The sequence below is a fragment of the Bombina bombina genome, chromosome 5, assembly GCF_027579735.1.
Source record: "Bombina bombina isolate aBomBom1 chromosome 5, aBomBom1.pri, whole genome shotgun sequence".
NCBI lineage: Eukaryota > Metazoa > Chordata > Amphibia > Anura > Bombinatoridae > Bombina > Bombina bombina.
Window position 1 is genome coordinate 752306038 of NC_069503.1, and position 12155 is coordinate 752318192.

General features: G+C 38.5%; 1 long non-coding RNA gene across 1 annotated transcript in view; it reads right to left on the reverse strand.

The window, feature by feature from the left end:
• Nucleotides 1–850: 850 nt before the first annotated feature.
• The window catches only part of LOC128659501 (uncharacterized), a 41289-nt gene continuing 29984 nt past the window's right edge, over nt 851–12155 (reverse strand). The window contains exon 4 of the long non-coding RNA XR_008402408.1: nt 851–1479. This is a non-coding gene — a long non-coding RNA (uncharacterized LOC128659501). The remainder of the gene's footprint in view (nt 1480–12155) is intronic.

Genomic DNA, 12155 nt, shown 5'->3' on the forward strand with positions numbered 1-12155 from the left:
AAAGAGGGGCTTCAAAACAAGGGGTCTTCAGGATCTCTAGACTTGTTGATGGCCTATTATAACAGTATAGAGACCCCCTTTGTTCTGGTTTAGGGTTGACAACTTTTCCCCAGCATTCCCAGGACAGTTTTTGAAAGGAGCATGGTGTAAGGCAGTGTTTCCCAACTCCAGTCCTCAGGACCTTTAACAGGCCACATATTTATTATATCTTAACTAGAGCACAGGTGAACTGATCCTGAGGACTGGGTTTAAGGGATAGAAATTATTCCAAACAAATAATCAATGAAAGTGATGGTAACGACTGCATAGTTTCAAAGTGAGTTTGTCTTCAGTGCTATCTCTGTATTCACAATGTCTCTGTGAGGTCAGGAGTAAGTCTCCATTGACTGTATTGGGGTGTGTGTTATTAATTCCAATTGGATGTGCAGCCTATTAAAAAAAAACACACACACTTTACTATCACTTTAAGCTTGCTTTGTCTTTGCTTTCGGAAAAAATATACTCATGTTCCCTGGCTAGCCTGGCCCTAAGGCTTGTTTAACTTTTGAGTTCTAAAGAAACTTAATGCAATACGTTTTAGTACAACTGGAGCATGAGAACTAAGCCTTATTAGAACGAATACACAACGCTGCTTGTTGAAAGAGTATAAGTTTTACAGTTTTTCCAAACTAAAATGAGATAAAGCTAAATATATGTACACCCATGCAAATAACATACATACAGTACAAATGTGCCTATGCCAATATCCTTGTTGTGTCACACATGTCTGATAAAATGTACTAAGGTTAATAACGAACCTTCAAGAAATATGTGCCTCAGTGTAATCCAAACTGGAAATAAACACCACTGCTTTATTCATGATTCCTAAAATAAGAACCTTTTATTAACACAAATAATTCATATAGTAGTTTTTTTCATTGTCCATTTGTGACCATGAGATCATATACTATTGTCATAAAATAGTATCTATTCTTTGTATAAACAGCTGTAAGAACATCTTGATAAAGTTCACATGAAGCTCAGGTATTTTCTTCTCCACTAGCTGGTCTAGCAGTAGTATTGTGGTGACTGATGGTTCTCTGGATTGTGGACTTGGGACAGGGGAGCTCTGAGAATATCCATAGAAGATTCAGCCTTAATGACCCTTGGAAACTAAAGCTTCTATGGCATCTTCTAATCCTATAAGGCCTTCAGTGCCTTATATGCCTTGAATAGCTTGAAGCCCTTGTATAATGTTTTCAGCATCACCTCCAAACTTAGCTGGACTCATCCAGGGGTGCAATATGCGCCTAACCCAGAGTAAACATGAAACTGATCACTAATAATCCTTCTGCTCCTATTGAAATCCATTTTGCTAGTTTTTTCATTGTTTCTTTAATGTGTTCTGCTTTTGCAAGAAAACTATGGAATACATCATCAGCATTTTCTTCATATCCTTGACTCTATAGGGAGTGGACGAATATAGAGCTCAGAAAGCACCTGGAGGAAAATCAAGCAGAAAGTTGAAAAGAGCATAGTCACCAGTGCTGATAAACATGAGCCCATTCAATGTATTAGCAGTTCCCAAAAATATAATGTAATGAAATTCTATTGTTATATCATAGGTAACAGAAACATGACTAGTGTTTACCATTTTTAATATGATAACAAAAACACAAACTTTTAAGGCTGCTAACATTTACTGGATATTTGTTTCCAAGTCCTCAGTTTTAATTTTGTCTCTCTTTTGTTTCTAAATGTATTATTACTGTTATAAACCTCCTTTTCCAACATAAGGTGATGCGAAATTTGAGCCCCTGAGACCAAAGATTGGAGGGGTTTGACAACCTGAGGAAACAAAAAGTTATGTTTCATAATATTGTCATGGTGAAAGTATGGTATTAAAGGGACACAAACCCCAAATTTTTTCTTTAATGATTCATATAGAGCATTCAATTTTTTTTTTATTATTGTTCAGCATAATAAATTCACACAAATCGTTTACGTCATGCAAGGCCAATAGTAAATGTGATCATAGAAAAAAATAAATAAAGACAGAACATATAACATAGTTTAAATCAGATCTTAACTACCTTAGTGATATAGACTGAATTAACAATGACTAAATACTACCCTCTACTTATAATCAAGTCAACCACAAAAAAAAAAACATCAACCCACCAAAACAGAAAAAAAGAGAAAAGAAAAAAAAGGGAGGGGGGGGGAGAAAAAAGGAATTCAACATCATTCCTCCATTCTTCCATGTTTACAGAGCTTATTAATAGTTACCATATACCCAGAAGTACCAATCCTGAGTTTTTGAAGGGAAATATTATATAATCAATTTCCGTGGTCGGAAGTGACTTAATAAATACTGCCCATTTGCTAAAGAATTGTCTAATACCAGATTCATTATCTATATTGGTATCTCGCTGTTCTAGTATACATTGCTTCTTGAGGTAATTTTTAATCTCTGAAACACTTGGGATCTCTCTTGTTTTCCATTTTTTAAAGATTAAATGCCTGGCTGCCAAGAGAGATAAGATAATTAATTTTTCACTGGGTTGATGTTCGTCCTGGTCTTTTAAACAAAATAAGACCTGAATCGGTGATATAACCAGAGGGGAGATCTTAAGTGATGAATTCATCCAGAATTCTAGTTCCAGAGCATGTGAAAAAGATCTGCAGCAATAATAGAACATTTGGAGCATTTGTCAAAATTTGAATTTCGGAACTTATGTCCTTTTTTCAGGAGTAAAATAAAATGTATGTAGAAGTTTAAGATATGCTTCTCTCCGAGTAGCTGAAAGAGTAGCCTGTGATACTTTACAAATGGATATTTGTATAAATTTAGAGTCAATATTATCCTGTGGTAACATTAAATTCCATTCATAAGCAGTTTTCTCAAGAATAGAATTTCCCTTACCAGCTCCCAGAAGATGATAGCAATGAGTAATAGACATGCGCCCTTTCTTGACCAGAGTGAACCAACTTTCCAGACTACCCAAAGCCCAGTACCAATTCACTTCCTTCATTAAGTCTGAGGCAAAATGCATTACCTGCAGATATGCAAAAAACTCTGTTGGTGAGATTAAGTTCCTCAAAGTTTTAATACATTTTTTCTCTTGATCAATAAATTGTACAATACTATCCAACTGTAGTGAATGCCATTTTTTAAAAACTGATGAATTTAGACCAGCTTGAAATTTTGGATTTCCCGTAAGAGGTAAGTATTGAGAGACCTTACAATTTATTGATAGAAGATTTCCTATCTTCCACCAGGCCCTTAATGGGTTACAAAACATTTTAAGTCTCTTGATACTAGCTGACAATCCTTTTGACTCACAATGAATTAATGCTCGTGGAAGAAATGGGTTACAAATACTTTCCTCAAGTGGATTATTCAAGACATAGTTATTGAGGAAGATCCAGTCTGCCACTATGCGTTCTAAAAAGGCAAAATTGTACAGACGTATGTCAGGCAGAGCAAAGCCTCCATAATCCTTTGCAAGCGATAATTTGATCAGTGATATCCTAGGTCTTTTATTCTGCCATATGAATCTTCTAAGCATACTATTAAGTACTTGAATATCCCTCTCTAACAGTATTAGAGCAGTATTCTGTAAATATAGTGCAATTTGGGGAAGAGGACCATCTTAAATAGAGCAATTAGTCCAGAAATAGAGAGCGGTAGATTTTCCCAGCTTCTCAGTTTCTCCCTAAAGCTTGTTAAAACTGGGGATATGTTAAGGTTGTATAAATCATCTGGCTTACTTGGGATTAAAATTCCTAGATATTTAAATGAATCTTTAACCGTTCCAAAAGGGATATTGGAAAGAGAACTGCTATTTTTTCTGATTTTGCAGCATTTACTTTGTAACCAGAAAATGACCCAAATTGATTTATAATCTGAAGGAGTTTAGGTACATTTAGTATTTGATAAATAGATAAGTATATCATCGGCATATAGGACGATTTTCAACTCTTGTTTACCTATCTTAAAGGGACATGAAACCCAATTTTTTTCTTTTGTGATTTAGAAAGAGCATGTCATTTTAAACAACTTTCTAATTTACTTCTATAATCTAATTTGCTTCATTCTCTTGATATCACTTGCTGAAAAGCATATCTAGATATGCTCAGTAGCTGCTGATTGGTTGCTGCACATAAAGGCCTTGTGTGATTGGCTCACACATGTGCATTGCTATGTCTTCAACAAAGGATATCTAAAGAATTGAGCAAATTAGATAATAGAAGTAAATTGGAAAGTTGTTTAAAATTGCACGCCCTATCTGAATCATGAAAGTTTAATTTTGACTAGACTATTCCTTTAATACCTTCTATTTGATGTCTGATCATAATTGCTAATGGTTCAATACAAAGATTGAAGAGGAGAGGGGAGAGAGGGCATCCCTGACAAGTTCCTCTGCCCAGTGTGATTTGTGGGGACAGAGTATTATTTACTATCATTTTCGTATGAGGCTGATTATATAAACTTTTGATAAAGTTAAGAAAGCCTCCTCTGAAACCAAATTTAACTAAAGAAAGAAAGAGATGATCATGGTGTACGGAGTCGAATGCTTTCTCTGCGTCAATTGAGATAACAGCTAGATCCGGGTTGACCTCGCCTCCCTCTTGCACAGAGGTTTCAGTGTTATAGAAGTACTCTAACACAACCAGAACCTCTCTAATTTTCGCTTAAGAGTTTCGTAAATTTAAAAACCCGGCTTGAACTTTATGAATAATGTTAGCGAGTATTACCTGAAGTCTTTGGGCAAGAATTGACATAAATATCTTATAGTCGGAGTTTAATAAGGCTATAGGTCTATATGACTCTTTCTGAGTGGGATCTTTCCCACTCTTAAGAATTAGAGTTGTATGTGAAGCGGAGAAAGAATTAGCCACGGGCTCTCCATTAATGTACTTATGATTGTACAATTTACAGAGATATAATGTGATCTCTGAAGATAAGATTTTATAAAGCTCATTGGGTAACCCGTCGGGCCCAGATACTTTATTCATAGCCAGGTCAGAGATAACTTTCTTTATTTCCACTTCTGTGATCAGGGCATTGAGGATCTCTACTGATTCCAGAGTTATTGTAGGATAGATAATTTTGCTCCAAAAATCATCAGCCTGGGCTGTGTCTGAATTTCTAGGGGCATATATTTCTTGATAATATTTTACAAGAACATCAGATATTTCTTCAATTTTAAAGAAGGACTTCCCCTTTGAGTGTAATTTCTCGATTAAGGGTGACTTTTTATCACTTTTTACCAATTTGGCCAATAGCTTCCCAGACTTATTTCTGTACCTGTATAGTTTGGATTGAAGTTTTAAGTCTTTTTGAGTTTCTTGATAGAGTGCAAATGTATCTCTATTGCTCTTGGCTCTAATGTATTTCGCCCAGTTAATCTGATTTTTTTCGAGAAGTCGATTATATGAATTTGTTACTGATTTAAATAATTCACTCTCTCTCTCTCAGTTTGTTTCCTAATCACCATGGCATTATATGCAATAATTTCACCTCTTAAAACTGCTTTTGCAGCTTCCCAAAATAATACAGGGCAATCTTTGTATTCATGATTAAAATGGGTATAGTCGTTGAATTTGTTCATAAGCCAGCACTTAAATTTTAAGTCAGATACCAGAAAGGAAGGAAAATGGAATTGCGAGAGTTTGAGTTTGGGGTGATTCAACTGAAAGTCTAGGGAAATCGGTCCATGATCTGATAAAAAAAAATAGGCATTACTCATGCTTTTACCTTCATTGTACATAGTCTTTCATCAATTAAAAAGAGATAGATTCTTGATAACGTTTTGTGGGCCTTAGACAAGCACGTAAAGTCCCTTAGATCAGGGTTCTGGATTCTCCAGATATCCCTGATATCTAAGTTCTGCATAATTTTAGCAAGCAATTTAGTTTCTAAGTCCTTTTTATGTTTTAATTGTTTAGCATTCTGCCTTAATCTATCAAGAGGGCAATGCGGAGCCATATTAAAATCTCCTCCAAGGATCAAATAACCCTCAGAGTAAGAGAGAATTTTGGATTGTAACAGATTCCAAAATTCTGGATCAAGGACATTAGATATTGCAAAGAGTGAAAACCAACTTATCAATTTTAATTTTTAACATCACAAATCTCCCCTCTGGATCTGGTGAGCTTCTCCTCTGACATAAACTTTCAAGTTTGCAGGATAAATAATTAAGGCCTAAAAACCTTGTATGAATTTAGTGCAAATTGGGGCCATGTTTCTTCTTTTGGATGCTGTTTCAGCTGAGTAATCTTGAAATAGGAGAATTTTAGCATCCTTAATGGCAATAGGCTGATTCTTACGGAAATGTTGAAGTAGAGTAACTTTGTCCTGAAAGTTGAGCTATTACAGGTCTGGGTCTGCTATTTCCCTTATTATCTATAAGGTTTTCTATCTGAGGTTTTCCTATTCTATGTGCTCTTTCAACTACTATCTGATGGTGAGTGGGGGATATTTTAAGAAGCTGAACCAGTATCTCTGAGATAAATATGCTTAAGTCTTCAAATTGTTTCCCCTCAGGTACCCCTATAATTCAAATATTATTTCTCCTTGGGCGATTTTCAAGATCCTCAATTTTAGCCTGCATCTTAGAAATAGTTGCAGTAGCTTCTTCTAAGCTTGAACTTTGTGTTGTAGTGAGGTCTTCGAGATCTGACACCCTTTGCTCTACTTCATTTATCCTATTAGAAAAATGTATAATTTCTTGCATTAAAAGGGTGATATCCTGTTTAATCTCAGTTTTGAGTGCATCAAATTTGGAGGTTAGAGCCTCTGAAATATTTATTACTAAAACTTGTATGTTGGTCACCTCATTTGTAGGTATTAAATTTGCAGGAGCCAGATGCATGTCTGTCAGAGTATCAGTAGTGATTTTAGTTCTATCCCTTTGCTTAGCTGCCATGGCTAGAGTGACTGTGAAAGAATGTATCCATGTGCTGTGAAAATATTACGTGCAAAAGAAGGAAAGGGAAATCCACCTAGTTAAAAGGAGATTTCTGCCCTGTGACGTACGAGAAAAAAAAAAAAAAAGGAAGGGGGGAGGGGAGAAGGGAACCGTGAGGAAGGGAGTGAATGGTGAATGGGACCTGGAGCGTGAGGAAGTGCTCAAATTTAGTGAGTTGCGAAGGAGAAAAGAATTAAAAGTGGAGGGCAATCACTAGACCAACCGAACGCAGGCAGTGACAGAGAATGAAGAGGGTCAATTAAATTTGTGGCAGACAATGCTTTATAAATTACCACCTTTACAATAGGATATTATAACAAATAGATAGGGCTTCGCTAAGACCAGTGAAAGAGTTTTCTTTCTTTTTTCAGAACAGAAATTGCAAAGTTCAACTTATGTTCTGTATAAGAAGCTGACCCTTGGGCCATGATACTGCCTTTGATGCTACAATTATTACATAGTAGTTATGAACCGCATTGTTACTTAGGAATACTAGATAATTATATTGGATCTAACAGGGGGTTGCTTCAGTTGAAGGGAAACCCCCTTTTACCTAGGTTTTATTTAAAGCAGAAAATTAAGGAACAGAACTAGCAATGAGAAGGCAAATTTTTCTCTTGTCCTTTACTCTCTCTTGTTCACTTCCCAAAACACACTTATTAAATAAGACTTGGTAAATAACATGAGGAAACTAGCATAAATGGATACACAAGAGGATTTTGAAAATTATTTAACTAAAAAAATTACTATTCACTACTAATAAGAATTTGGCTATGTTGTATTACCCAGCCCAAAAATTATTTGTTAATTATATATATTCCTATCATAAAAAAAAAAAAAAAAAAAAACTTTAAGGTTTCACAAAATCACCTTAATCCTAACAATGATTACTTAAGGGAACATGAGTATAAAGCCAGAGAGAAAGAAGATACATATGTTCCTCTTTTATGCAAAAACAATATATAGAAACTTCTCTTTAGTTAATAAATACAATATATCCTTTTCTTCTTAGAGCAAGAGATATAAAAAGTTAAATGCAGAGAAGTGAGACTGTGCGACTTATTGCAACCAGCAGCAGTTATACTGCAATGAGTTAAAAGATTTTTATGCAAAGTTCCATACTCTTTTAATTTTGTTTTCCCCCTTCTGGTGTATGAAGATCCCCTTGCTAATGTACCATTCCTGTAGGTAAGTCTTGTATTCAATTTTACTGCGGGACTAACAAATCAGGGATAAGAAATTTAAAACAGTACCTTGTGTAGTGCAACAGTACTACCAGATCTTCATTCACTTCCACAGTGTTTGGAAGAACCCCAAAGGACCTTACCCAGCTAAGTGTGAAAGAAATACTAAGACTCACTCTGTCCTCCGCTCGCAGCACCAGTGGGAGGAGGAACTGACATGCAGCCTGCTGATTCATGGGTATCTCTTTTAGGGGTCGCAGTGACTATTGTGGGCTACAGGAAGGTTCCCTGTAAACTGCAAGCTCAGCCACGCCACGGGTAGCGTTCACAACACGCACAGGGATCCCTCTGATTAGCAGCCTCATTCAGTAGTCTCCAACCTCCCCTCGTCTGTCGCCCCCCTCTCACGCAGCACCGGTGGGAAAGGGGGGGGGGGTAAGGAGGTACACAATTGCTTAGAGTAGCACCATCCAGGAGGAAAAAATACCTTCAGTCAGGGTTACATGGATAGTCTGTTTGGTGCAATGGAAGGCACAGCGGAGGTTCCGGTGACAATATAATGGTCTACCAGTAGCCATCCTAGGCCTCAGGGCTTCAGCGCGGCAATTCCCGCCAACAGCAAAATTGGGAGCACAGAGAGCGAGCACTGCAAGGCCTGTACTCAGACTCCACCCCGGAAACCTCTCCAGTGGAGCATGCAATTTTAAGTAACTTTCTATTTTACTCCTATTATCAAATTTTCTTGGTTCTCTTGCTATCTTTATTTGAAAAAAAAAAGCAGGAATGTAAGCTTAGGAGCCAGTCCATTTTTGGTTCAGCACCTGGGTAACGCTTGCTGAATGTAAAAGAACAAAGAAAAATTGATAATAGCCACCAATAGCCAATCAGCAGGTCGATACTCAGGCCCTAAACCAAAAATGGGCCGGCTCCTATGCTTACGTTTTCTAATAGGAGTAAATAAGAAAGTTGCTTAAAATTGTATGCTCTATCTGAATCATGAAATAAAAAATTTGTGTTTTGTGTCCCTTTAAGTACTTCTTAACTGCTGAGCTGTTTTTGAGTTTTAAGATGCTGTTTACTTTTAAACCTTACTGTAGGTTGGACTGAGCAGATTCAAGCAATAACATTTTTACTATATATATATATATATATATATATATATATATATATATATATATATATATATATATATATATATATATATATATATATATATATATATAAAATGACATTTCTAATTTACTCCTATTATCAATTTTTCTTTCTCTTTCTTTTCTCTTGCTATCTCTATTTAAAATGCAGGAATGTAAAGCTTAGGAGCAGGCCCATTTTAGGTACAGCACCCTGGATAGCGCTTGCTTGTTGGTGACTACATTAAGCCACCAATAAGCAAGTGTAACCCAGGTTCTTAACCAAAAATGGGCCAGCTCCTAAGCGTTACATTCCTGCTTTTTAAATAAAGATAGCTAAGAATGAAGAAAAAATATTATTATTATTATTATTCTTTATTTATAAAGCGCCAACAGATTCCGCAGCGCTGTTCATATGTAACAAAGATAAAAGGACAGTACAATATGAGACACCAGACAAAATTTAACAAACAAATACAGGAGGAATGGGAGCCCTGTTCCCGTGGGAACTTACAATCTAGATGGGTAGGAGGGAGAGAAACAGGAGGTGGGGACTGCAAAGGTGGGAATGATGTTAGTGTGAAGTTAGATGAGGGCAACTATTAGGCAAGTGGAATTCATTAGTTACTGATTTGGTTATAGGCTTCCCTGAACAAGAAGGTCTTTAGGGAGCGTTTAAAGGAGGAGAGGTTGGGGGAAAGTCTGACAGCTCGAGGAAGTGCGTTCCAGAGGGTTGGTGCCGCACGAGAGAAGTCCTGTAGTCTAGTATGAGAGGAGGTGATGGTAGAAGAGGCAAGGAGTAGATCGTTGTTGGATCTTAGGGGACGGGCTGGAGTATATTTGTTGATGAGTGAGGACAGGTATGGGGGGCTGCATTGGTAAGGGCTTTGTAGGTCAGAGTGAGAATTTTGAATTTAATTCTGCTGTGAATGGGGAGCCAGTGAAGGGACTCACAGAGGGGTGCGGCAGATACAGAGCGTCGGGAGAGGTGGATTAGCCTAGCAGTGGCATTTAGGATGGATTGAAGGGAGGGAGAGGCGGGAGAGAGGAAGGCCAGTTAGTAGGTTGTTACAGTAGTCAAGCCAGGAAATTACTAGGGAATGGATTATAAATAGAGAAGAGTAGAGGGCCTAGAACAGAGCCTTGAGGTACTCCAACAGACAGAGGCAATGGAGAGGATGAGTCGCCAGCAAATGAGACAGAAAAGGACCTATTAGAGAGATAAGAGTGGATCCAGGAGAGGGCAATGTCACAGAGCCCAAGGGAGCTGAGAGTCCGTAGGAGGAGGGGATTGTCAACAGTGTCAAAGGCAGCAGACAGGTCAAGTAAGATAAGTATAGAATAGTGGCCATTGTTTTTAGCAGAAAGAAGATTGTTATTAACCTTGGTGTGGGCAGTCTCAGTTGAGTGTTGGGGATGGAAGCCAGATTGCAGGGGGTAAAGAAATGAGTTGGAGGATAGGAAGTGTGTTAGGCGATCGAAAACTAGTTTTTTTCAGGACTTTAGAAGCTAGCAGAAGTAGTGATATGGGGCGGTAGTTTGCAGGAGAATTGGGGTTGAGGGAGTGTTTTATGAGGATGGGGGTGACCTTTGCATGTTTGAAGGATGATGGAAATGAACCAGTAGTAAGGGATCAGTTGAATATGTGAGTAAGAGCTGGGGTGAGGGTAGAGGACAAAGAAGGTATTAGATGTGAAAGGATAGGGTCAAGGGGGCATGTAGTGAGGTGTGAGGAAGATATTAGGGAACTCACTTCATTCTCAGTGGTTGGGGGGAAGGTACTGAGAGTGATAGAGGGGGTGACCGGGGGCGGAGATGAAAGGTTGCAGTCTTGTGGTGGGATGTTACTTCTGATGGTAAGTGTTTTGTTGAAAAAGTAGTCTGCCAAGTCTTGAGCACTAAAGTCAGATGAGGGGGGTGGTGCAGGTGGATAGAGGAGAGTGTTGAAAGTGGAGAAGAGACTTTAGGGTTTGAGGAGTGAGAAGATATGAGAGAAGAGAAGTAGTTTTGCTTGGCTAAGTGAAGGGCAGAGGAGTAAGAATAAAGAATGAACTTACAGTGTAGGAAATCGGGTTCAGAGCGGGATTTCCTCCAGGCACATTCAGCAGCACGGGAGCATTTTTGTAGATAGCGTGTTTGCTGAGAGTGCCAGGGCTGGAGCTGACGTGGGGTTTTGCGTATTTGTGGAGGAGCAAGGGTGTCGAGTGCAGAGGAGAGAGTATTGTTATAGTGGCTTGTAGCAAGATCAGGGCAGGATACCGTGGAAGTGTGGGGAAGGCGTTTTTGAATAAGGTTAGAAAGTTGGAGAGGCTCCACAGTGTGCAGATTTCTACAGGTGCGGAGGCGGGGGGAAGAAATAGGTTTAGCCTGTACATTGAGATTATAGGTGAGCAGATGGTGGTATGAGATGGGAAATGGGTGACAGGTGACATCAGAAGGGGAGCAGAGGTAGGAGAATACCAGATCAAGAGAGTGTCCGTCACGGTGAGTAGGGAATAGGGTGGATTGTGAAAGACTAAAGGAGTTTGTGAGTGAGAGAAGTTTAGAGGCAGCAAAGGTAGATGGGTTATCAATGGGGATGTTGAAGTCCCCTAGGATTAGAGCAGGTGTATTTGTAGAGAGAAAGTGAGAAAGCCAGGCAGCAAAGTTGTCGAGGAATTGGGAGGTTGGTCCAGGGGGGCAATAGATAACTGCCACCTTGAGGGAGAGTGGGGGAGAAAATGCGGATGCAATGGACTTCAAAGGAGGAGAAGGAGAGAGATGGATGAGGATGGAGGTGCTGATAGGAGCAGGAGGGGGACAGTAAGATTCCAGCACCGCCACCATGTCTCTCACCTGGCCTAGGTGTGTGGCTAAAGTGGAGACAGCCATGTGTTAGAGAAATG